The following is a 27864-nucleotide window of genomic DNA, read 5'->3' as shown; positions in this document are numbered from 1 at the left end:
ACTGAGGAGCAAAAAAGGTTCACTGAGGCATGAATGGAAGCTTCTATGGCATGGGAAACTTAGGCACTTATAGTAAATGTTCTATTTCCAGATATTTTGCTTTTTATTTAATTGTGGACTGAGCTTTCTACGTTTTGTGGGAGCCTAGGCTGTTTGGATGTTCACCTTACTAGACGTGGAAGGAGGTGGGAGGTCCTTGGACTCCCCACAGGGCAGGGAACACTGACTGCTCTTTGGGCTGATGAGAGAGGGGGAGTTGGTTGGGGGAGGGGGAGGGAAATGGGAGGCAGTAGTGGGGAGGAAACAGAAATCATTAATATATATATATATATATATATATATATATATATAAACTTGTTTCTTTTTAGTTAGTATTTGGTTTTTATAAAAAAGACCATTTTTTAATAAAATAATTTATTTTTGAAATTAAATAAAACTACTCTATTTTCTCCTTTCTCCAAAAAAAAAAATTGTGGACTGTGAGACAGTCCTCTTCAGTAAGGTTTATGTCATCACATATATGCTTCTGAGCTCACAACTAAGATGCTGAATTATCTGGTTTCTCTCTCTGTGATTTCTATTTCATCCATGTCGCTTTTTAAACCTTTTCACTTTATCATTAACATGTATTAATTATACATATTTGTATGTATTTCATATTGATAGTTCATATGTGCACAGGATGTATTTTATCACATTCATCCCATTGCCCTCCCTTTCCCCCATCATCATTCTTGCCACCTTACTCTTTCCAAATAGTTTCTTTTTACTTTAACGTCCTTTATGTAGATGTCACATATGAGGAAAGTTCAGTACTTGTCTTTCAAAATCTAGTTGGTTTTGCTTAAATAGATATACACTCTGTGTGTGTTTGAATGTACATGTGTGTATCTATCTATATAATTGGCATTTTAATATAATTTGGCTGATAATAAATTGGAATTTATTTTAAGGGAACTCCTTTGGCAAAATCAAATTTATATAGTAGTGAGATATTTGTGCTTATTTATATTTACGTAAGGGATGGAATTTTGGATGAATACTTGATACTGAAAAGTATTTGGATGAATACTTTATTACTTTCTGTGCTGATTGAAATTATGGTTTTATAAAGGCCATTGTTGAGTATCTCACTTTGTATATAGAAACAAAATGGCAAATAAACATATGTTTAGAGTCATTTCAAAAATGGTTGGAATTTCTGTCTTAATTAGAAGCCAGGATTCATCGAATGATTTATATGTGTCTGAAAGTGAGGTCAGCAACTCTAAAAGCAATTTTAAAAATTAAACATCCTTGTTTTTTATCTTGGCCATTCTTTACAGCTGGAAGATGGAATCTCACTGTTGTTTTGATTTGCATTTCTCTGATGGCTAAGGATGTTGAGCATTTACTTAAGTGTCTTTTAGCCATTTTAGACTCCTCTGTTGAAAGTTCTCTGTTTAGCTCTGTACTCCATTTGTAAAATTGGATTATTTGTTCTATTGATCACCAATTTCTTGAGTTCTTTGTATATTTTGGATGTCAGACTTCTGTCTGATGTGGGGATGGTGAAGAGCTTTTCCTATTCTATAAGCTGCTGTTTTGTCTTGTTGACCATGTCTTTTGCTTTAGAGAAGCTTTTCGGTTTCAAGAAGTCCCATTTATTAATTGTTTCTCTAAGCGTCTATGCTGCTGGGGTTATATTTAGGAAGTAGTCTTCTGTGCCAATGCGTTCATTTGTATGAAGTGTGATTCCCCTCTGTATGCTGTGAATAGCATTAGTTAATAATGGAACTGCTTTGGGCCTATAGCAGAGCTATGGGGGAACTGAGCTAGGTAGGACAAACTAAAAGGAATGCTGGGAGAAAGGAGACAGAGCCAGAGAGAAGGCAAGTAGCCCCTGCTGGAGACAGACACCAGAACTTTAGCCAGTAAGCCACAGCCAAGTTGCGACACACAGATTACTAGAAATTGGCTAAATTAAGATGTAAGAGTTATCCAATAAGAAACTAGAACTAATGGGCCAACCAGTGATTTAATTAATACAGTTTCTGTGTGATTATTTCAGTTCTGGGCAGTCTGGGCAAACAAGCAACCTCCTTGCAACTTTCTCTTCTATGAGGTTCAGTGTGGCTGGCTTTATGTTGAGGTCTTTGATCCATCTAGACTTGAGTTTTGTGAATGGTGATAGATATTGATCTATTTTCATTCTTCTACTTACGCTGTAGAGGTTGTGGGGTAAAGGGAACATTCTTGCATTGCTGGTGGGAGTGCAAGCTGGTACACCCTCTTTGGATCTCAGTATGGTGATTTCTCAGAATATTAGGAAACAACCTTCCTCAAGACCCAGCAGTACCACTTTTGGGTATATATCCAAAGGATGCACAGTCGTACCACCACAAGGACACGTGTTTAATTCTGCTCATAGCAATAGTGTTTGTCATAGCAGGAACCCGGAAGCAACCTAAATGCCTATCAACTAAACAATGGATAAGAAAAATGTGGTACATTTACACAATTGAGTACTACACAGTAAAGTAATGATATCTTGAAATTTGCAAATGAATGGAGCTAGAAAACATTATATTGAGTGAGATAACTCAGACACAGAAAGACAATTATCATATGTACTCACTCAAAAGTGGTTTTTAAACATAAAGCAAAGAAAACCAGCCTACAAATCACAATCCCAGAGAACCCAAAAACAATGAGGACCCTAAGAGAGTCATACATAGATCTAATCTACATGGAAAGTAGAAAAAGACAAGATCTCCTGAGTAAATTGGGAGCATAGACACTATGGGAGAGGGCTAAAGGGGAAGGGAGAGGAAGGGATGAGAGAAGAGAAAAATGTATAGCTCAATAAAATTAATTTAAAAAAGACAAATGAAAGAAATTACACATCCTAACAAAGACTTACAAATCCTTACATGCTAAAGAATAATAATAGAAAATAATCAATAAACTTTTTTCTCTTAATCAAATATGGTTTTTCTAATGGCATAAAGCTTTGCATGGATAGTGAAAACAATTTTTCAAAACTGCAATTCATGACAGATGACTGTCTTGAATCTGAGCTGGGATGATCCAGGTTAGGATGGTAACACCACATACACTGTGCAAATTGCCCATGCTGTATTTTCAGGAGCAAAGACAGCAGTGGAGTACCAATGAGACCTCCCAGAAAGACATGCGATTACTTAAGTGTTTGCTTTTAATTAAATTTTGTTGTCAACAATAAGAAGTCATTACCGTTGCCAGTTTCTCTTCAAGTCCCACATTGAAGTACATGACCCCACAGTTGGAAAAATTGTGCTCTACATACCGACTACCCACTTTCCCTTCTCAACACAAATCTCCCTAATATTTTCTGCCCTTCTTTTCATCCTTGGTTAGCAATAGCACCTTCTGTTACGTTGAAACTGGAGGAAGCAGAGGAGAACTTGCACATATCATGATTACCTCTCTGCCACTATCCCAAGCCACCCACTATTGGTTCTTGTTTATCCTTCTTTGTTAATCAGTCACCTGTTTCTAGGTCATCTCAGTCAGTCTGCTAATTTGTGCTTCTCACCTCCTCTCTCACGTTCAAAAGTTCCTGAAAGTTTCCATTTTCTCTCTTCTCATTATACTTTATCTCTGTACCCAGTCATTACTACAGCAAAATAAATATCCTCTTTATATCGCCTTGGTCATTAAGTTTGTGAACCTACTTTTCAGATCAGCTAGGATTTATTTTTACAATTGTTCATAGTCTATGCCTTTGTCTGGCTTCTCTTTATACTCTCTGTTCAGCCTTTTCATACCACATTTTCCCATTATCCCAATGAACAATCCACCCAAACTGCTCTTTTCTAGTGCACAAGATCACCCAGAATTTCCAGTCTTTATTTGACAGTTGCTTTTTTTTTACTTCTCAAGAACTTTTCTGACTTATACACTATAATTTCCCCCAGATTAAGGTTTCTGCCATGAGCTCACTGATCCTGCCTCCCAAGACATTGCTTGTTCTTACTTTTCTTGCGACCTCTTATCTCAAAGTGTGACTTCAATGTCCAAAATTTTCCATTTACATTCTGTTCCCTCATATTCTTTGGAAGTGAGGGGATGCTACAAGTTGTGATGTCACAGTTTATTTTTTACCAGTCCATTCTTTCCAGGTCAGGAGGTAGAATGATGAAATACCAAGCAAGTGAGAAAGGCCAAAGCTGTGGGGATGTCTTCACACACTAGGATCCTTCATCAGAACAAAGGAATCAATCAGAATTAGAAATTGTGATAAATATTTGGAAGAAATTAAAATGTCAGAAAAAATCATGTTATTAAGACTGAAAAAGAATCTAGAATTTAAAAACAGTGACAATAGTTTGCTCCTTTTTCTTTCAGATCCAAAGTGAGCTATGTTATTAAAATTATACAAGGTTATTGTACGTCATTATGAAACCAAAACAAAGAAGTCTTCCTGTCGTGTGTGTGTGTGTGTGTGGTGTCCTCAGTTAAAGGCAAGTTATTCTACTCTGCTAAAGGAAAGTGCTTTTTAACTTTCCTTTTCATGGTATCTATAGAGCATAGCTGAGATCTCATTCCATTTCTGAAAGGGAAGTCTTTCTGACCAGTGTTGCTTGCTTGGTGTTTAGTGCTCGTTTTCATTCTTAGAATTAGTTAAGATTCCTCTGAAAGTCCAAATGTACCCTGAGATGATAGATTATTTTCTCTGTCTCTCTCTCTCTCTGTCTCTCTCTCTCTCTGTCTCTCTCTGTCTCTCTCTCTCTCTCTCTCTCTCTCTCTCTCTCTCTCTCTCTCTGGAACAAAGATGTATAGAATTGAGATCTGAAATATGCTGGTGGATGCAAATTATACACCAACATAGGAAGTTAGGGTTTGGGTTGCTTTCATGGAAAGGAAGTGACTCATATCAAAACTGCTATGTAATAGAGTCACTAAATTTAACTTTCTTTCAGTGTAAAACCCAATGTTTCTATACTAATGTAAAACTTTATTTTATTAAACTGTAATTTCCTTACTGTATTTTTCTATCTTTCAGTCAGTTATCACATCTTTCATTAATTACATGTTATGGCATTTTAGCACATAAAATCATCTTGTAAAATCTGTTCTGACTTCACAGAACAAGCTGACTCAAGTACTGTGGCGAAGTAAACTAGGTAAGATCAAAAGGGTCTCATCGCCATTTGAACTTGGAGACAAAACACTGATAGACTTGGGAGAATATATTCTTTGTCCTTTATAGAAAAAGATATGAATATTTACACAAACAAGATACAGAATTGATGTTACAGGTGAGTTCATGGAGTCATCTCCATCTTTCCGGTGTTATTACTTATTTGGAAACCATCAGGTACACTAACATAGCATGAGAAAATATCAAATATCATATCTAAGAACTCTTACTGGAAGTTGCGGATAGAAAAAAATAATAAAAAGAGTTCATACACATGTCTATTAAAATGTCGTTTAAAATTGTATTGATTTGCATTAAATAGCTCTTAACTACTCTAGGCATTTATTCTAAGATTTATATTATATCAGATTAAGGAAAGAACAGATCACATTTCGGTTCAGTGGTTTTGCTACTTAGTAAAGTCACAATGACAATTAGTGCAAACCTCTGGAAGACACTGTGGAACAAGTTTGAATATGGAAGTGAAATGTTTGAATCGTATAGATATTCACACAGCTAGATGCTCTACAGCGTGTAATCAAATGAAATTTCTACCAGAGACCACTAAAATGTAAATTGAGATTAAGAAGTAAAAGATTACTTGGAACATTGCCAATGTGAGACAGGAATTTATCCTTTCTATAAATTTTACCCAATTTTGTAAAAGAATGTTTATTTTTCCTTTTTAAAGACCTTCATGCAATTGACCAGGCTTTCAGAACAGTTCCTGAAACTGCAGACTTATGAGACTACAAGGCATTGGAGAGTGTCTTTATGCCCTGCTGGTGAAACTGAGTCCCTAAAGTTGACACTGGTCAGGGCTTTCCCAGACATACGAAGGAAAGTCATGAAGGATCCGAATTTGAAGTGTAGATCATCTGAGCCCATAAACAAGTATTTTCCTTTTTATTTTTGGAATTTTTCATAGAGCACCTGCCAAAGGAGAATTTGTATAATGGGAAGGACATATTATTAAATATATATTACCAAAAATGAAAGTAAATGGAACCATCTTTCCACCACATAAAGTGTGTGGTTAAGATAACAACATTTTGTTTTCCTGTTGTTTCTCTATTGGTTACTTGGTCTAGGTCCTATCAGACCTAAGGGTAGTGGAGTAGCTATTTCAGTTTCTGGACAGATCTGCGAAACATATGGCAGCTCCATCTTTCAGTTCTGCAGTCAGGTTTTGCCCCTAGACCTTTTCCTGTTAAGGTTAAAGTGTCAAAATAAATGTGGTGTTACATTGTTTCTACTGTAGCTGTTTTCTTGTTTTTAATTCACTTTATTCTTTACCCACTGAAATGATCCCATTGTAACTTACTAAGCTCAAGTCACTAGAGGCCAAGATGTTTTTTCTTTTTCATTGCTATTTGTGGGCAAATCTGTCCATTAAAGGATAGCAAAACAACACTAGCATCGTGGTGTCTTTGGTTGTCTCCATTCTTTTTTTTTTTTTTGCAATATTCGCTCCTTTTTATTGTTTTTTTTATTTTTTTTAATTTATTTATTTATTAAGGGTTTCTGCCTCCTCCCCGCAACCGCCTCCCATTTCCCTCCCCCTCCCCCGATCAAGTCACCCTCCCTCATCTGCTGGAAGAGCAATCAGGGTTCCCTGACCTGTGGAAGCCCAAGGACCGCCCACCTCTATCCAGGTCTCCTAAGGTGAGCATCCAAACTGCCTAGGCTCCCCCAAAGCCAGTACGTGCAGTAGGATCAAAAACCCACTGCGATTGTTCTTGAGATCTCAGTATATAGGGAAATTATCCTTGTGAAGTTGATGCCTTCCCAGGACTCACAATTTCTGCAAACAGACTTGGGCATGTGATACTGACCTCACTGCTGAGTTCTCTCTCTCTCTCTCTCTCTCTCTCTCTCTCTCTCCTCTCTCTCCCTCCCTATCCCTATCCCCTTCCCTCCCTCCCTCCCTCCCCCCCTCTTTCTCAGTGTGGGTGTGTGGATGGGTAGGTGGGTGTGTACATGGAGGCCAGAGTACAACCTTGAGCGTCATTCCTTAGGTGCTATCCATCTATTTTGTTGTTGTTTTGTTTTTTGAATTAGTATTATTTGTTTGTTTTGTTTCAGAGACAGGATCTCTCATTGGCCTACCTGGAGTTCATCAAGCAGCTCAGGCTGACTGGCCACAGCTTTCAGATACACATATCTCTTCTTCCACAATAATAAGGTCACAAATGCACATTACCACTCCCCATTTTCTTAATCAAACAACCGAGGGTGGGAATAAAGCTCAGAGTGGATCAAGGCAAGCACTTAACCAGCTGAGCTATTTCTGTCGGTTCTTGGATTCAGCTTTAGAGGAGAGTATTAGGGTTTGAAATCATGTATCTAAAACTCAGTTTCTTCAAGCTGGGAAACAAAAGGTAGAAAAGACAACTGAATAAAAAGACATTCCACTTCCCCAACACCACCAAAAATACCAAATAAAATAAAGAGGATATGAAACGTTGAAATTTCTTCTTAAGTCATAAACATATTTCTTCCTCTTAAATCCGATCATCAGTTTTAGTATCTGGATGTGCTTTATAACTTCTTCAGAGATGTGATGATTTCTCTCTGTGGAAATGAAATTTCACGAGTAAGGACACCACTGGGATGCACCCGCTAATACGTGTGGGAGGAGCTTCTGGCCATACCAGTTTGTGAAATGTTGCCCTGGAGAACCAAAGATTGCTCAGGAAAATCCTTCAGAGAGCTGCTGGCACAGAATTCTAACCCAAACATCACACATTAGTGACGTTAGTGAAATACTTTAGATATTGAAGATTCAAAATTGGTTAAGATAGTATTAGCTGTATATCTGGATATACTAATCTTTAGTGTTTAGTGACATAAGTAAGCAAGCATTGTTATTGTCTGATCAGTTGGTATTAGTTGACCAGATTTATTATAACCTGCTGTTATAAGACTGGTCCAAGACATTACAATCTACTCTGTTCTCAATATGTCTGAACTAACACATAATGGTGGTTTGGATAAATATTCCTTTTACTCTCTTTGAAGAAGAGTCAATTAATCTGAACACTTCAAACATGAAGTGTAGTTATTGGATTAAAAATTCTGAGAAGAATGGTTTCTCGCCGATCTTCTTGCTCGTGACTACAGAATGGTGGAATCACTTGCATGGGTTGTGTTTGCATAGGTTTTTTTTTTTTTTTTGACAGTTTTAAACTGGTGAAATTTATTTATATTTTTTTATTTTTTTATTGAAAAGAAAAAAAATTTCCGCCTCCTCCCAGCCTCCCATTTCCCTCCCCCTCCCCCCACTTTTCTCCTCCTCCCTCTCCAGTCCAAAGAGCAGTCAGGGTTCCCTGCCCAGTGGAAAATCCAAGGTCCTCCCCCCTCCATCCAGGTCTAGGAAGGTGAACATCCAAACTGGTTAGGCTCCCACAAAGCCAGAACATGAAGTAGGATCAAAACCTTATACCATTGTCTTTGGCTTCTCATCAGCCCTCATTGTCTGCCATGTTCAGAGATTCCGGTTTTATCCCTTGCTTTTTCAGTCACAGATTAGCTGGCCTTGGTGAGCTCCCAGTAGATCAGCTCCACTGTCTCAGTGGGTGGGTGCACCCCTCGCGGTCCTGACTTCCTTGCTCATGTTCTCCCTCCTTCTGCTCCTCATTGGGACCTTGGGAGCTCAGTCTAGTGCTCCAGTGTGGGTCTCTGTCTCTATTTCCATCCATCGCCAGATGAAGGTTCTATGGTGATATGCAAGATATTCATCAGTATGGCTATAGGATAGGGTCATTTCAGGTTCCCTATCCCCAGCTGCCCAAGGAACTAACTGGGGACATTGCCCGGGGCACCTGGGAGCCACTCTAAGTTTGAGACTCTTGCCAACCCTAAGGTGGCTCCCTTAACTAAGATATGTGCTTTCCTGCTCCCCTATCCAACCTTCCTTTATCCCAATCATCCTGTTTCCCCAAGTTCCCCCCATCCTCCCCTTCTCACTTTTCTCTCCCCATCTCCCCTTAACCCCATCCCGCCACACCCCCAAGATCCCAGTTTTTTGCCCGGCAATCTTGTCTACTCCCCATAGCCAGGAGGGTAACTATATGTTTCTCTTCGGGTTCACCTTCTTATTTAGCTTCTTTAGGATCACAAATTACAGACTCAGTGACCTTTATTTATGGCTAGAAACCAATTATGAGTGAGTACATCCCATGTTCATCTTTTGGGGTCTGGCTTACCTCACTCAGGATAGTGTTTTCTATTTCTATCCATTTGCATTGCATAGGTTTTAAAAGACTACACACCATGATACATTATAACACATAGCCATATGGTCTTTCTTCTGGGTGACTGTGTGCTACCAGGACTTAGGAAGAGCCCGGAGCCTATGCCAGAGGGATTATTGTCATGACTGAGCTCAGTCACTTTAATGCTTAAAAGAAATTGCATCAATCTTTGCTATGTTCACTGAAGCAAAATGATGAAAGGAAAGGGGTAAAAAAAATACATCTTCCTGTAGTCAGTGAGCTTCCATTTCCAGAGCCAGTGTGGGTTTAGATGAACATTTGATTATGCAGTAATCATGTAGGATATCTTAATTTGAATTTGTTTCACTCCTTAGTTAACACTTCTTCAGTGTGCTGCTTTCTTGATTTACTTCTGCGGCATTTTATTTAAATTACTTTAAACACTTTATACATTGCATTTTACAAAAATATTAGGTAAATTAAGTTCTTTTCTTAGCTTTATAATTTCACTTTGACGATTCATTCTGAGACATTCATTATTTCCTACAGAATTGCAGCCGTGTATGTTATCCCAACTGCTTCTGTGTATTGTTGACCTCAACGCTCCTCCTGCTGAGACATGGGTCAATTAATTGTCTATCCCTGAAATAAGGATGTTCTTTTACTAAGAGGCTTGGCTCTCCACAGCATCATCTGCAGAGCACTGTGCCATGTCGAACAGCACTACTGATGCCTTGCTCTGAGGAATTCCAGACTAGATCATGTGGAAAGACTGAATAGAGAAGCCCCAAGCTTGAATAAGGCATAGAAATGTTCACTGAGAACTCAGCTGCTCCATCTCCTTACTGGTCCAGCACTAGCCACATTGTGACGGCAATACATACATATTCAAGTTTACATGTGTGTAAGTATCTGTACCTATACTCATAGAAAATATGTTCAGGTTTGAGCCCTGTCCAGGTGGATATAACACCAGTTTTTGCATGCGAGGAAACATTAACTGGCAAACTCTTCAGATCAGAGACTACTAAACAGATTTCTCTAGGGATAACACAGAAAGCAACTATATCTGCTCTAAGCTATTTCGCAATCAAATCCTGCATGTATTTGCTGTATTAGATGGCCTCATCTTTCATAACAGAGACATTCTTAAAATAGGAATGCATTTCACATATTCTGAATGCTCCTTAAAATGCATAACTGAAATAACTGTCACTTTCACATTTATATCTAATAAAATCAATTCCAAGCCTTGATAGTAGGTGAGAGGATAGTGACTATCACTTTATGCAAATACATTAATGAATATTTATATATTTAAAGTAATCACAGGATTCTAAAGTGTAACTTATGCATGAGGACTTGTAAGAAAAATGTAGTGGACAATTAAAACTTTAATACATAACAAATGAAATTTTAACATTTTTTAAAAGATTTTATTAGTAGATTTACCTATATCCACTTGTCCACTTGTGATTTCCTCTTGCTGATATCTCCAGATCTTTTAGAGTTACCGGTAGTTATGATTTATGTGCAGACTTATATGCTCAATCCCTTATTTCACGACATATCTCTCATTTAAGTTATTCACGAGGTGCATTTTTGCGTTATTAGTGCCATGGCATCTTCCAAATAGCAAAGCAGAAATGGGTCTCCGTGTTTCCTTGAGTATTCGTACTTTATACTGATGTGGCTGTTGATGTAGATGAGCAAGATCTTCCTTCCTCATGTAGGGTAAGATTTTAGAAATGTAGATGAACATGGGTTTCTATTCTTAGACTACAATCTCAGAGGCTCCTTCCCACATAAAAAAAAATAGGCTTTTATCTTAAATGACTTATTGAAATGATTAAAGAGGTTTTTTTAAAGTCTATTTTTAAAAATCTTTGTCTGAAATGACCTTAATCACCTAACTGAAGGCAAAATTTAATAGATTTTCAAATAATGCATTGACTGATTTTTTCCATTTAGAAAAAGATTTCATTTTGTTTATTATTGCTAGCAGTAAGTGTGTGCATTTATATGTGGTGTGTGTTTTTGGGGGTGTGTATATGTGTTATGTGTGTGTGAGTGCAGGTGGTGTATGCACATGTGGCTAGCTCGTGTGTGTGAGTGTGTGTGTGCACATGCACATGTGCATGTTATGTGTGTGTGCATGTGCACACATGCATGTTATGTGTGTGCGCGAGTGCAGGTGGTGTATGCACATGTGGCTATCTCATGTGTGTGTGTGTGTGTGTGCGTGTGTGTGCACATGCACACGTGCATGTTATGTGTGTGCGCGAGTGCAGGTGGTGTATGCACATGTGGCTATCTCATGTGTGTGTGTGTGTGCGTGTGTATGCACATGCACACGTGCATGTCATATGTGTGTGCGAGTGCAGGTGGTTTATGCCATGGTGCACATGTGGCTGTTTGAGATTTATGTGTGTGTATGAGTGCAGGTGATGTATTCCATTATGCACACAAGGTCGTCTGAGAATTACTCAGTTCTCACCCTCTATTAGGTGGGCTTTCTGAGGTTGAAACCAAATTATTCAGATTGTGCCTTTACCCACTGAACAGTCTCAGTTGTGGATTTCATACATTTAAAAAATTTAAAAAGCCTGCAACCTCGAGACCTCTCCATTAGCAAGTAAGGTGGATTTTGTATACATTTTCAATGGAAGTTTCCATATGAATGCAAATGTTTAGCTTTTTTAGTTATAGCTGTTAAATTTATATAAATCAAGTGCAGGGACAACTTTCACTGAAACTAGGAAGGAAAGAGAGATTCTTGGGTAGGACACGTGAAGGAAATAAAGAAAACAATTGGGAAAATTGTCATGAAATTAATGCTGGAAATGAGAGTCAAGTACAAAAAAGTGATCCGAGGCACCAGAGACTAAATGTGACACCACATTACAGCAATGTTGGTTCTGTCTCCTCTGAAAGAGTGTATTGGATGCCATATGATCACACTCCGTGAATAGTTATCTCTCAATAATTTTTGTTCCTATTTCACAGAAAAGGAAAATTCTTTTCTTGTACTAAAAATGACAGAAGATGTAATCTGGGAAATGCACAGCCTGTTACTGTTTTTTAACTAAAACCTTATATAAATTATATGCACATCATATGCAAATGATAGATATAAAGGTATCTGTATATCATTATTAATAAGGTGGTGGATTTTAATCACAATAATAAGTCACTATCTGTAGAATTTCACAGTTAAGAGTAATTTTACATCCTCGTTTGTATAGTGGTGAGTATCCCCGCCTGTCACGCGGGAGACCGGGGTTCGATTCCCCGACGGGGAGCCAAAAAAATAGAAAAAAAATAAAAATAAAAAGAAGAGTAATTTTACAAATATATGTTTACATAGGGATATTATCTGAAGTAATTCAATTTACTTTGTTCACTTAAGACTGACTTTCAGGATTCCTTTTATTCGGTGTGTATGTCTGTGTACTTGCTTGTCTATGTCCAGCAGAAGCTGATACATCTTCTAGAACTGGAGTTACATGTGGTTGTGAGCCAACTGATTGGGGTTCTAGGAGTCCAACCTAGGTCCTCTACAAGGGTAAAAAGGGCTCTTATTCACTGATTACTTTTTCATCATATCCAGAAAAATGAATCTCATAAATGAACAGCTGTGAAGTCCTAATCGCTGTAGTCGCTGACCTGCTTACACTAAGTGGTGGACCCTGTCCCATATTCCACTGACTAGAGGGGCAACATCGAGAGAAGGTGCTAGATTCACTGGGGCAGTAACCAGAGTAAAATCCCCCTCCTGTAGGAGGCAACCCATCACTGAAAATGCAAGAGCACGGCTTAGAGGAAGTCACAGGTGCCCCCATTTTGAGATCTGCCTCATGGATTTGCAGAAGCTTTCTTAGAGAGCTGCCCAAGAGGAATGGATCTAAGCTATTTTCTCTGATCCTGCACAGATGGTTAGGAAAACATAAAGATTTAGATCCCAAGTCTCAAAATATTTTTCTGTTTGACAAATGCCACCTTATTTCATTGAGGCTATATGCATAGGTGGGGTAGTTATCCATTTGCATTTCCATTGTATCCTTTCTATTCCACTCTATATGTGTGTGCATATATGTACATATATATATCCTATATATTACATTTTATATCCATTATATCCTTTAATTCTGTGGAGTCAGATATAAAATGATATAGATTAGATGCATTAGCAGGTACTTTTTGATCTTTCTAAAGAGTAATAACATTTTATTTTTGTCAAATATATGCTAATGTATTTTTCATGTTATAAAAATTATATTTGCTCAATATTGGCTTGATAGCATCAGTGGTGGAGAATGGGATTAGGAGGTGTTTAATTACAGTGTGAACACTGAAGAACATCTCAGGAGCAGACCACCTACAGCCAAGCCCCTACCTTTCACCGCAGCAACCATAAAACTAAATGATGTCACCTGTAGCTTCAAAGCAGCCTCTGTCAAACCATGGTAGCAGATTCATTTGCACATTTTCAAGATGCTTCTTGGCATCCACATGATACAACAGGTGTGGCTGTTGCACACATGATAATTAAATCTTATCAAATACTTTAAAGTCTGGAGGAATCAGTTCACTTTTTAATTATAATGCCATTTCTTAAAAATTATATTTTTATCTAAACCACAGAAGAGCAAGCTAGGAAATTGGAATAACCTAATAATTTCACAACCTTAACAACATCAACATACATATCAGAATAGGTTTATCTAAGTCTATGGTAATACTGTAAAAACATATTAATCAACAGGCATCAATGAAGCTCTCTGTCCCTTATTAATTTTTCTCAAAACCATCATTTCTGCTAAATGTAGAGCATTGTCTTTGTGAGTCTGTCTTCTAGATCTTGCACTAGTGTATAACATCTCTGATTTGTTTTATGATTAACTTAATTGTATACATTGATGTGCCTTATTGTTTTACCACTCATTTATTTAGTATATGAAGCATGATTAATAAAAATTTAAAGAGAGGAATTGGGGTTCAATCTGAAGGTCAGAAAAGCAAAATAACCAGCAACTGGCTCTTACCTCTACCTCAGTCCAAAAATGGCAATCCTGCCTCCAGTAATCTCAGAAAAACTGTGTCTGAGAGCTGTCTCTTCCCATTTTATAATCCTCTCCAAGGCTGGGATTAAAAGCATTCACCATTGGAATTAAAGGCGTGTACTGCCTGGTTTCTATTGCAAAGTAGTGTGACTACTGGGATTAAAGGCGTGTGTCACCACTGCCTGGTCTTAAAGGCTGACCAGTGGGGCTGTTTTACTCTCAGATCTTCAGGCAAATTTTATTTATGAAAATACAAATGAAATGCCACTACAAGTATATATGTATGTATAATGTATATGTGTGTGCCACTGTGAAAACCAGAAAAAAGTATAAGTTGGAAATTTTATTTATGGCTTTACACTCTCTGGGTCTGTCAGGGATGGATCTCAGGTCGGTAGTCTTCTTTGAAAGCACCTTTACCTAATGAGCGGTCTTGCAAATTCTGACACTCTCTCCTTTTCCTTTCCTCTTTATTAAGAAAATCAATGCATTGTTACTGAATATTTGTACACTGCATGAAGATGTGTTGCTGTGATTGGTGTCGTAAAGAACTGAATGGTCAATAATTAGGCAGGAGGTATAGACAGGATTTCCGGGGACAGAGAGGACACTGGGAAAAAGAAAGGTGGAGACTCCAAGAGACACAGAGCAGGCAGGATGTGCTGGAGGAGAGCCACGTGGCAGAATGTAGATTCATAGAAATGGGTTAATTTAAGTTATAAGAACTAGTTAGATAGAAGCCTAAGCTCTAGGCTGAGCTTTCTTTTTCTTTCTTTTTTTGTTTTTGTCTTTGTTTTTGTTTTTCAATGCAGGATTTTTCTGTAGTTTTGGAGCCTGTCCTAGAACTAGTTCTTTTATTTTCTTTCTTTTTTGCCTTTTTGTTTTGTTTTGTTTTGAAACTAGTTCTTGTAGGCTCAAACTCAAACTCAAGAGATCCGCCTGACTCTGCCTCCCAAATTCTGGGATTATGGGATTAAAGGTATTGGCCACCACCACACAGCTGTGCTGAGCTTTCATGATTAGTAAGTGGGGAGCTGGGGGAACAAAAAAGACTTGTTACTTTGTGTACTTTCACTTCCTCAGTAATTTTGTGCTACTATATTTATTGCAGAGGCTTTGCCTCACGTTAATTTCTTTGGTTCTTTTTTATTTCCTACTCTAATTGTTTTTGAATCATATGCTACACACTTGGGTACTAAGTACTTAAGCCTTGTCTGTGAGGTCTTCGCATTTATTTACTCTTTATTTCTAGATAGCTTGATTGATGGACTATTTTTATTCTCTCAGGGTTAGTCTATAGACGTTTTAAAGCTCAGCTATTGATATGAAGGCAAATTCGCTTTGTATGACTTGGGTTTTATGCAATTTTCTTGATTTAATTTTCTTCAGTGGGTACAATACATTTTCTTCTTTCCCCCATTCTGATCTCCGGGCATTTTGTATTCTGGCTGATTTTTTTTTTTAAGCTGTGACATTTTTACAACAGACGTGTCCATTTGCAATCACATATGAAATTTAGTGTCTCTTACTGTCCCATATGACTCACATTGAGATTGTACATTGATTTATATTCAAAACTCTGATGCAAGGACCTGCTGTCTCCCACCTGTCCTTTACTGCTGCTGAGAAACCCAGAGTATTTGTCCATCTGATTTTCCTTTGAAGCTACTAAAAAATTCACCTTCTATCTCTTCAGAAGTTTTGAAGTCCAATCCTTTGTCCATGGTGTGCTAACATCTAAGATGACCTATCTCTGGATTATTCGTTTTCAACCATTAAATAAGATGTTTTACTCCAAAGCCCATTGTCTCTCTTTAACTCTAGAAAATTCTACTTTATATTGTGACCTTTGCTTTTATTTCCTCTTTTCTTGGCTCTTTTAAGCTACTGTTCTATTACCCCATTTATTTACATAGTGCCTTGTCACAATCTGACTTTTAAAATTTTGCCCAAAATATGAGCAATTTTCTTAATGTTTTCTTCAATTCCTTTAATGTGATTTTCTGAAATACATTTTAATTGAGACTTATAAACTTTAAACAACGAATTTCTCTGGACTGGAATAAAAGGAAGCTGATTTTGTCTCTTTTCTCTAGCTGATATAAAACCTGGAGGAGACAGAAATTAAATTCTCCTTTTAGATCCAGCAGAAACTGTCTAACATGGCAAATTGGGACTAAGAAAATGGAGCGCGAAGACATGCTGAATCACAACTTCCTGAAGCAAATGTCTAAGAACAGAAGTTTATGACCAGCAGAAAGGAGGTGGGGGATCTGATCTGCAGGTAGGAAGACCTGCTTCATCATAGGTAGGCAGCTGCATGCTCAGTGTGCACAAGTACGAGAGAGTCAATATTTCAAAGGAACAGTGTTCTTGAGATCTGCAGTTTACTTGAAGAGGCTTCCAAGGTTTTCACAATAAAGGCTATAGAAAATCACTTACCCTGCCGTGCTTTCGTACGAGGAAGAGAACGGTAGCCATTTTCAAGTAAGTTAGAGAAGCTATTACTTTTTCCTATGCTGCCATTACGAGAAACAATTTGAGCTGAGCCCAATACATTGACACATTAGCAGACAGAAACATATATAACCAAAAAGAAAAATCTACTTCTGCTACTTCTAAGCTTCTTTTCTAAAAGCAGAAATGCTCTTAGGACCCAGTTTTCAAAGGCATAGTCCAGGCAGAGCACACAAACTCTTAAATACTGATACCTGAGCATTGGATTCTAAAACATAGAATTCCTTCCTACCAAACATAACCATTAAAACAATCAGGATATGGGGTGTTACCAAAGGAAGCAGAAACATGTAACTAAACAAAACAGACATCAGAAGGACAGTATGCCAGAGGGTCAGGAAGCCTGAGACCAAACAGATACCAAAATATACCTATTGTCAGATATAACAAAGTTAAATTGAAGGAAATTTCTAGGGAAGCCAGAAACCTTGTGTGTAAACTGAAAATTCTAATAATTTCATTGAGTTTCTCTTCAGATAGCATAAGGAAGATGGAGATGTCTTTCAACAGTGGAGGCAGCCTAGAATTCTGAATTCAGTGAAATCTTTCTTTGAAAGACAAGAAGAAACAAAAATTTTCACAGGAAAAAAAGTAAGATTGTTACTAAAAGTAGAGCTACATTTCAAGAGGTATTTGGGTTCTTTTTTAAAAAGGAAGTTATATGTATTGAAATTTACATCTTCATAATAAAAGCTTTACTTGGAAGACTCCTATGAAGATAGAATAGAGTCTTTTGTTTATCATTAGATAATATTGATTGATTAGAGTGTGATTAACTGTCAACATCACTCTCCAATCGATACTATGACTACTCAGATTGTTTCTCTTTCAACAAAATGATCTCTTTTATAAATGTAATCAAATTTTTAGGCAGAATGTTTTTCATAAGAACCCCTCCCTTTCCTTTGAAAAATAATGGGCCCATAGTGGCATTTTCTCTTTGTTTAATAACTTTATTTACTTATTTATTTTACATCATAGCCATAGTTTCCAATCTCTCCTCTCCTTCTCCCACCCCTTTCCATTCCTACCCCTAATCCACTCCCTCTCCATTTCTGTTCAGGAAAAGGCAGGTCTCCCGTAAGTAGTAACAAAACATGCCATATCAATGTGAAGTAAGATTAAGTAGTTCCCCATGTATTAGGCCTGCATGGGACTGACACAGGTATTTTTCAGGATGGGGATTTTTGATGCAAAAAGTGTGAATCATTTTTTGTTGTAGATTATTATTTAAAGATGTGCTACATCCTTTTGTACTGTGGACTATTTAGTTAATGGTGCAAGATGTGCTGAATTTTTTAATGTTACATTTGTTTCTCTGTGAAACTGTGTTACTTTGCCTGTCTAAAACACCTGATTGGTCAATAAAGAACAGAACAGCCAAGAGCTAGGTAGAAGAGGGATGGGAAGGGCTGGGAGGCAGAGAGAATAAATAAAAGGAGAGAAAGAGAGAGGGGGGAGATCAAGAAAAGGAGGAGAGGAGGGCACCAGAAATCAGCCACACAACCAGAGATGAAATAAGAGGTAAAGGAAAACATATATATATTACATAGGAAATAATCTAGAGGCAAAAGGAATTCAGAAAAGCTGGCTAGAAACAAGTTAGGCTAAGGCTGGTCATTCATAGGTAAGAATAAGTCTCCATGCATTTATTAGGGAACTCGGTGGCAGGCTCCCAAACACCCAAAAGTAAAATAATAATAATAATAATAATAATATAATAAACCAACTACAATCTCTTAATTTTTTCTTTGCTAACATAGCTAAAATTTTATCATATCGATTAATATTTTCAGAGTCATATTGAGTCTTTTGATTTTCTGAGTTAGTATCATATTATCCATTCCATTACCCTTGTTCTTATTTTCTTTTTCTTCTGCTTGCTCTAGTTTTTTTTTCATGCTTTACTGAGGCAAACAAATTATTGATCTTATCTCTCTGTCTTCTTTTCTAACACATTATTCATACTAAAAATTTCCATCTGAGCACTGCTTTCACTACATCCCACAAACTTTGATAAGTGTACTTACACTTCAGTTTACTTCTGAGATTTCTTTAACCTGTAAATGAACAAGGATAAAAGTCATGGAATACAGGTGTACTAATAGCTGTCTCATTGCCATGACAAAATATTTGCCAAAGCGACTTAAGACAGGCTAGTTTATTTTTATTCCCAGGGAATGGGAGCAAGAAAGTGAGGCAGGTGTCATATTGCACCCAGGGCCAGAAAGCAGAGTAAGGTGAAGGCTGCTGTGCTTACCTTCCCAATAATTCCAATGCTCCAGTCCATGCAATGGCGTCATGCACATTCAGGTTGGAATCTTCTTATCTCAACCAAATCTAGACGATATCTAGAACATGCCCTGACTTGTCTCCCAGGGGATTCTAGCTCTTGTCACGTTGATAATCAATCCTAGTCATTACAGCATGTTATGTAGAAGCATGATTTCAAACACCACTGAAGATTTTCCAATACATCTCTAAAAGTGGTTTAATTGCAGTGACATCAATTACAAAAATTACAAAACACATCACAATAAGTTAAAACATTAAACATATAAGACTACTTTTAAACTTACAAAGATTCTAAGCATTGGGTTGTAATTTTGAAGCAATTTTAATTACAGTTTTCTTTCTGTGTATGGAAGCACTGTCTTCATTCTCTCTTTGGTGCTAATAGGAGAACTAAGCCCCTTCTGTTTCTTCATCTTTGTATGGTGGGGAATCTTCCAGTATCACCATAGCTGCTGGAAGAACTTTGATTTTCCTGCTCACATGTATGAATGAAGGACCACATCTATTACAGGTTACTCAGAATGTATTCTATAACTCTATGGTTGTCTTCCTTCCCCCGGTCTCGACTGAGAAAATGAACTGGCTGTAAGTTCTCCTCCATTCAGAAACTTCTGGCAATTGGAAATGTCAGCCTGCGATACACAACTGGGAAGCAAGCAAGAAATAACACTATGCTGTCTCCACATATGAGAGGAGGAAGGTTTGACTCCTGGTAACAACACTAGATAGCGGCAATATTGACACTTCTTGTGTTCAGTTACCACCACATTTAAACTTGTGAAAAGAGCTCACACGGAAAAGCAATGTTCTATATTGTGCATGTGTGCATGAATGCATGTTGTTCTTTGTATATGTGTATAGACTTTCATAATGACTGACATTTTACACTATCTGATACTGATCTCTGTCTTGTTTTTCACTATCCTTTATTTGTGTAAACTGATTAGGCTTACTTTAGGAAACTTCAGAAGGTGGTAGCTCTTACAACTTTGCATACCATTTCCTAAAAGCAGACCCAACTGTGGATAGCACTCTTTTATTTATGTCACTCCAAATGTTGTCCACAGTTCAAATACATATCATATTTCTGATTTGCTATTGGCCCTATTTTCCCTTTTCAGTCATATTATATGAATAATTCTTTTGTAATTCTTTCCAGTGAGTTTTTAGAAGCAACGGCAATAACTGCGTGTCTTCTGTCATCTTGAACTTGAAACACCCAACCTTTCTGAGCGTTCTGCATCAAACATATTAAACATTTCCATTTTCTTTCCATGATAGCCTAATATTCTATTCAGTCAGAACTCTGTCGTGTGTTTTCTAATTGTGCATATTTATCATCTTCTCATGTTTTACACTTAATAAAATATTAGACACTGAATTTTCTTTTGTTCAAGCAGCATTTGGCTTCTTTTATTTACTTTGGCCCAATTCCCAGAAATAGGATTGCTGCATCAAAGGAGATATTTGTTTTTATGGTTCACATGGCTTTCCAAGGGAGTGATGCCAACTCTCAGTGACACTATGTGTAGATGGAATAATAGCTCTACTGCACTTTCCCATGTCTGGGCCGTAAAGCTATTTTAAATATTTGCTTCTCTGTGACTATTGAACTTTTTCTTAATTAGTTTGTTAAGATTCTAATTATGACTTTTGCCTGACTAATTAGTAAAACAAGTGGTATAAAAAGTAATCTCTTTGATTTCTTTTTTTAAATTAAAGCGTAGACCTTATTTAGATTCTTTCAATTTTAATGTATTAATTTTGAGGTAGTGAATTAAGAAAATCTAATTACCACATTTTCATTCATAATTTCATCTTTCTAGATGAAATTAGAATGCTAAATCCATGCACCCTTTTCATTGCTAATAAATTGCTTTTTAACTGAGAAACCATCTTCCCCCTTGCCTCTACAATTATAAAACACTAAATTGGACAAAATACTTCATTGTTTTTAAAATGTAAGAAATTCTTCCTCTTGTGCTTACCAAGCATTGTTTATGGCCAAGATATAATTGCTTGGAGATAAGATTTCTTCTGAGATTATGTGCCATGTTCACAACTCTCAGTTTCTAGGACTCCACCCATATGGAAATTTGTAGGTCAATTCTCATACAAAATAAGATTATATTTGCATAAAATATGTCTACTAGTCCTGAATATTTTAAGTTACTGCTAGATTATATATGTCTAACAATTATAGAAATGTCATGTAAATAGTTTTTGTATTACTCTCCTATAAAATAAGGACAAAAACAAAGCTTACTCATTTAGTGCATAAAATTTACTCTGAACAATGTAAGTACAATCATTTTTCAAATGCTTTCAGTTCACTAAAGGTGGAATCCATAGTGGAAATCTTATTGCATACGATTTTCAAGACACTCCTGTAAAATAGATCTTATTGCCTATTAGTATTGCACTTTTAACCTTACAATAAGAACCACCAAGCATGAAAATCGGTTTGAGTTTACTATTTTAGAATAAAAAAATGATGTTTTTGTTTAATCAAACCAGAGGAAATAGGAAGTTGGGAAAATGACTTGTTGGTTAAGAGCGTTTAGTGCTCTTGCACATGACCTAAATTCATTTCCCAGCACCCAAATTGGGAAGTGCACAACTGCCTATAACTCTAGTTCCAGGGGATCCTATGGCCTCTATATCTACCCTCAAATGTAAGAAGAGACCTACACATAGACACACAAACATACGTGTCATTAAAAATGAAACACTTTATAAAAAGCATTTCAAAGTAGGGGTAAATAGAGAAAATAAAATCTATAAACAATTTTCTGAATATAACAAAGCATATTTTTTATTTTTTAATTAATTAATTTATTTCTTAAAAAACAATCTTTTCTCATTTTGCATACCAATCCTAGTCTCCACTCCCTTCTCCCTACCGCATTTACTCTTCAGAGAGGGAAAGGCTTCCCCTGGGCAGTCAAGAAAGTCTAGCACAACACCTTGATCAGGACCAAGGCACTCTCCACTATACCTGTCCAAAGAGAATGGGCTCCAAAAAGCCAGCTCAAGCAGATGAGATAAATCCTGGTCCCACTGTCAGTGGCTCCACAGACTGCTCCAGCCACACAACTGTTACCCACATTCAGATAGCTTAGTTTGGTCCTATTCTGGTTTCCCCACTGTCAGTCCAGAGGCAATGAGCTCCCATTAGCTCGGGTAAGCTGTTTCAGTCAGTATCCCCAACATGGTCTTGTCTCTTTTGCTCATATTATTGCGCCTCCCTCTCTTCAACTGGTCCTTGGGTGCTCAGCCCAGAGCTTTGCTGTGGATCTCTGCCTCTGATTCCATCAGTTGCTGGAAGAAGGGTTTTATGATGACAATTAAGGTTGTCATCAATCTGATCACAATGAAAGGCCAATTCCGGCACCCCCTTCACAATTGCTTAGAGTATGCTTGTGGATTCTTGGGAATCTCTTTAGTGCCTAGCCCCATAATGACTCCCTCAATCAAGATATCTCTTTCCTTGCTCTCCCTCTCTGTCCTTCCCCCATCTCAACCATCCCATTTCCTCATGTACTCCTCCTCTCCTTCCATTCTACCTTCTTTTCCCACCCCAATGCTCCAGCGAGGGGTGCCACCCACTGAGACGGTGAGGCTGATCTAATGGGAGCTCACCAAGGCCAGCTGGACTGGGACTGATGGAGCATGTGATCAAACCGGACTCTCTGAATGTGGCTGACAATGAGGACTGACTGAGAAGCCAAGGACAATGGCACTGGGTTTTGATTCTACTGCATGGACTGGCTTTGTGGGAGCCTAGTTTATTTGGATACTCACCTTCCTAGACCTGGATGGAAGGGGGAGGACCTTGTACTTCCCACAGGGCAGGGAACCCTGACTGCTCTTTGGACTGGAGAAGGGCGGGGGAGAGGGGGAGGGAAATGGGAGGAGGGGAGGAGGGGAGGAGGTGGAAATTTTTTATTTTGGTTTTTCGAGACAGGGTTTCTCTGTGGTTCTGGTTCCTGTCCTGGAACTAGTTCTTGTAGACCAGGCTGGTCTCGAACTCACAGAGATCTGCCTGCATCTGCCTCCGGAGTGCTGGGATTAAAGGCGTGTGCCACCACCGCTCAGTGAGGTGGAAATTTTTAAGAAAAATTTTAAGGAAGGAAGGAAGGAAGGAAGGAAGGAAGGAAGGAAGGAAGGAAGGAAGGAAGGAAGGAAGGAAGGAAGGAAGGAAGGAAGGAAGGAAGGAAGGAAGGATCTTTGTTGGGGCTAACATTTAATTCAGTGAAGTGTAGGTTCCCTTCATGGTGACAGTGTCTGAATAGTCAAACTGTATTTTTAAAACACTTTAATGTTCAATTTGAGATATGAAGTGTTACTGCTGTAGCTTTCTCAGCAAGAAGAGAACACAGTAAGAGTATACTGTAAAGTGTATTGTTTAGTCTACAATGATCTAGTGACTGAATGATGTGCAATTGCTCTGTACCATGGTTCTTCCAAAGATAGATAGGCAGAGATACCTATATTAACATATTGTACTCATTTGGGGACACTGAAGAAATAAGAAAACTTGATACAGAAAATCCATTCTTACATATTTACTAGTATTTTGTTTATGATTTTGTTGTTTCTGGATTCTCTTGTTGAACCAAAAACAGAATCTATTTTTCAATATGTATCAACAAATATACATGAATTTAGATTTCTTTATATTTTATCTTTGTATATCATCTAGATAAGTAGATAGAAATAGAGAGAGATGATAGTAATGGACAGCTAGATTAAAAACTTGATTGATAGACTGTTAAATTTCCATTCCAACTAATGTGTATATAAAAATAGATGCAGACATGAAGAAACAAAGAATCTGAAGTGAATTTTCTCAGAGAAAATGTCTATTCACTCCAACTGCAATGCCAAAACGTGGCCATAGGAATAACTTTACCCACTTTTACCATGACTTGCCAATGATTTCACTGGGCTGATTTACAGAAGCATTGGTGAGGAGTTACTTATCAGAGTGTGAGTAACCAATCATATCATCCAAATGTTTCACCCCAATATGTATTATGACTTCCCTATAAGCTTCACATTTCAGATGCCTTTCTACTTTCTAAGTCCTCTAGCACCTCCTGAGGCTACAAGCAGCTGGAACAGGATTACATGCCTCTTGGAGAGGAGTGAGCAAAAGGTAGGAAATGTCTGTTTTCAAGGTGAAATTCTAATGACTCTCCCTAACCCTATCCTCTGGGAGGGGCCATCAAAGTGCTCCTGATCTTGAGGATCTCTTGCAGGTGATAAAGATTATGCTAATTAATGTGCCAAATCAGGTTAGCTCAGAGGACAAAATTCCCCAAATGGTATTGTCCTATGGAATTGATAGACGAGAGTAAGCCTTATAAGGGTGGCATTTTGGCTTATTCACTATCATTTTATCTTCCTATTTCTATTCTTAATCTTCATTTGCCATTTGGGGGGGGTAGATATTCTGAAGACTATTGACTTGCATCTTATTCCCTAAACTAAGAAGTAATTGTATGGTGCAGGAAATGTCAGCTAATTGATTCCAAAGGGAATTGAGAGGTTAGAATTGCAATTTCCTCTAAAGGAAATGTTCCTGTTTGGAATCTTTAGTAGCAGTGTCTATATTATTAAAACCCTACTTATGTTTGATGGACAAGTAATAATGTGGTCATCTATCTACAAGACAGCAGACCTGAATATATTTCTAACTATAATGATTTTTAAAGCCCTTCAGACAAATTTCATTAAGGTAAGGAAGAAAAATTTGGTAAATGGAGTCTTTGGATTGTGTTGATGAATAAATCTTGACTTTCTACAAGTGCTAATAAGGATCTTGAAGGCAAAATAAATAAACATTTTCTGGGTGTTAAAAGCAGAATACTTTGAGAATGAGTATAATCAAACACTCCTATAGCTGGCCAGAATATTATAAAGTGTCTTGTATGGCAGCATAAATTCAGAAAGCTCTACAAGAGTTTCAACATCAAAAAAAGAAAGAAAACAAAAGCGGGGCTAGGAACCTAGCTAAGTAGGTAAAGTGCTTGCCTTGCAAGTATGTGTACCTGAGTTTCTGACCATCCAGAAGGACACTTTACGATGAAGGATTTTTTAATAGATAATCTGATACAAAAAGATATTTTATATAAAACATACAACAGTTACAAGGAAACCATTCATTTATTCACTCATTCCTCATGCTTGTCATACAATGCCCACAGTGTTTGAGACTTTGGGAAGTGAGATAGAATGAAGAAAATAGCAAATCTCTTTATTCGTGAATGATGTTTAATGAAATCCACAGAATAGAATTTAATAATAAGTTCAATAATTTATTTACTCAAGTGGTCAGAACATCCATAAATTTATGAGAATGCTTTTTCACTCTGTAGGATACAGTTTATTAATCATTCTTTAAACGCTATATCATGACTATTTACCATGGATCAAATTTGGTGCCATCCCAAGTGTTAATGTCTGAACACTAAAAAGAGTCTGCTTATCTAGTGGAAGTACTAGCGGGTATACAGAAGTAAAAGAAAAATTGAGGGACAATATAAGTAAGTTAAATAGTGATAAGTTAATTCTAATTTGAAGTGACCAGCAATAGAGGAAAGAATTTGGATACTGGGCTAACTCAAGTAAAATGTTAGCCTAAGTCTGCCAGAGGCATGAAAGCTGGTAAGAAATCTGAATTATACCCATGGTATATGTAAAAATCAAATGATAGCTGATATTTCAATCAACAGATGCCTTTAAATGCCAATTGCTTCCTAAAATAAGCCAAATGCAAGAACCTGCTGTTATAGGAACAGAAAGAGCTGTTAGTCAGCTAATGTTTTCTTCGAAGAATGATGTGATACGTATCATTCAATAATTTAAGGAAATGATTCAGAGGTAAATCTCGGAACTCCTCCGAGGATAAGGGAATAATTTAAGATCTAACCTAGGGCAATGTGTCCTTAGCAATACTGATTCTTCTTGCTTTGTGACTCTGTGTCAGGCATGTGAAGAAATAATCCATAAAAATGAAATATGTCCAATATCAAAAGAGAGAACTAAGTAAAAGCCAGGCAGAGACTCAAAATAAGCTGTGGCAACCTATACTATGTTATCACAGGGAGTTAGGCACAAGTGCAGGAAATAAAGAAGTCTAAGACAGAGAGTTCAGGGTGTATTGCAGTAACTAGGAGGTGATATGCAGGATTAGCAATTTATTCAACAGATCATATACTGGAGGCAAACCCAGTCTTTATAAATACTTAAGTAAAGCTCAGTGATTTTATTTGTTTCTTCTTGTCTTGGAGGATTTTTGTTTTGGTTTTTGTTGTTTTAGTGCTGTTTGTTTTTTTCTTAGCTACAGAAAATGTAAAGGAATTGACAGAAAGTCAGCAGAGAGCTAGGCTCAATGAAACAGAGGAATAAAATGAAGAATATGTCTAGACATGTGAAAGTATCAGTACTTGATACCCAGCTGGGAAAGCATCCTGCTATTCAAAGCTGGACCTATGAATATCACATCATCACAAGATGTCACTAAGATGCACCTATCATTTACAAATCTGACCCGGGTAATAGTGCTTGCTTGGACTCTCAGCACTTATAAAGCTGAGGCAGGGGGATCCCAAGTTCTAGGCTACCTACACAAAAAATAAATGATCAGAATTAGATTACACAACATCAAAAGACCCTGTCTCTAAAAAAGAAAAAAAAAATGCCAGATAATACCTGTTAACATTTACAGCTTTGACTATTTCATTACTATCAGTGCTTTGAAATGGTCTCTTTAAATTAGTTCAACCATAAGTCACACGCTATTTATTTAAAATCCATTTTTGAAATTCCCTTAAAAGTAATTACAGGAAATTATCTGCCTTTGTATCTTGCTGGCTGACACATCTTATACATCATCCAATGTGTCACTTCTGATAAAGCCCCTGTAATCACATTACATGACAGGAAATTCCTGTCATAAATTGACATGATAACCTAATTTGGAAAATTCAGACAAATACAATTTATTTTAAACTTTAGTTCAAATACACTGACGAAATTCTTCAGAGCGTAGATAGATTGATGTGACTTTGAAGAATACAACATTTTCTTTTTTTATAACTTGACAATTATGCTAGTTCCAGATTTCAGTTATAAGCTCATAAAAATTTATTATGTGAAATATTTATAACAAACATTAAACAGAGAGAATAATATAATTAGTGAGCTCAGATTTTACTTGGGTCACTAACTGAAATTTCTTGTAAGTACAGAATGTGAACAAGAGTCTCTCTCCTGGCCCAGGAGCTGAAGTTGGCCAAGGGAACCTATAGTGAAAAAAAACAGTGACATATGAGGGGGGAAAAAAAAGACAGACTCAAAATTGTATCTGTATGGATGCAATTACTGAACTGTGAAATTCACAAGTGTATGAATGCCATGAAGCCAGAAACTATAAGCTCTTGCATACAAGGGAAAATGCTTTGTTGAACATGACATCCCAAAGGCAGAATGGGTAGGGTCTCAGTTATTGTGAGAGACTGTCACCTTCAGAATACAAGGAAAGCCTGTGTTCATTACTCAGAGTTGCACCAGTATGGTCAATAAATGTCTGACTATTTTC

At 37.3% G+C, this 27864-nt stretch overlaps 1 non-coding gene across 1 annotated transcript; it reads left to right on the top strand.

Annotated features, from left to right (window-relative positions):
- The first annotated feature begins 12611 nt into the window (after positions 1-12611).
- Positions 12612-12683, top strand: Trnad-guc (transfer RNA aspartic acid (anticodon GUC)). Its single transcript has one exon. It is a non-coding gene; the product is annotated as a tRNA-Asp (tRNA).
- The last annotated feature ends 15181 nt before the right edge of the window (positions 12684-27864 follow it).

Source organism: Microtus pennsylvanicus, chromosome 4 (genome assembly GCF_037038515.1).
Source record: "Microtus pennsylvanicus isolate mMicPen1 chromosome 4, mMicPen1.hap1, whole genome shotgun sequence".
NCBI lineage: Eukaryota > Metazoa > Chordata > Mammalia > Rodentia > Cricetidae > Microtus > Microtus pennsylvanicus.
This window is presented reverse-complemented; position numbering and strand designations above follow the sequence as displayed.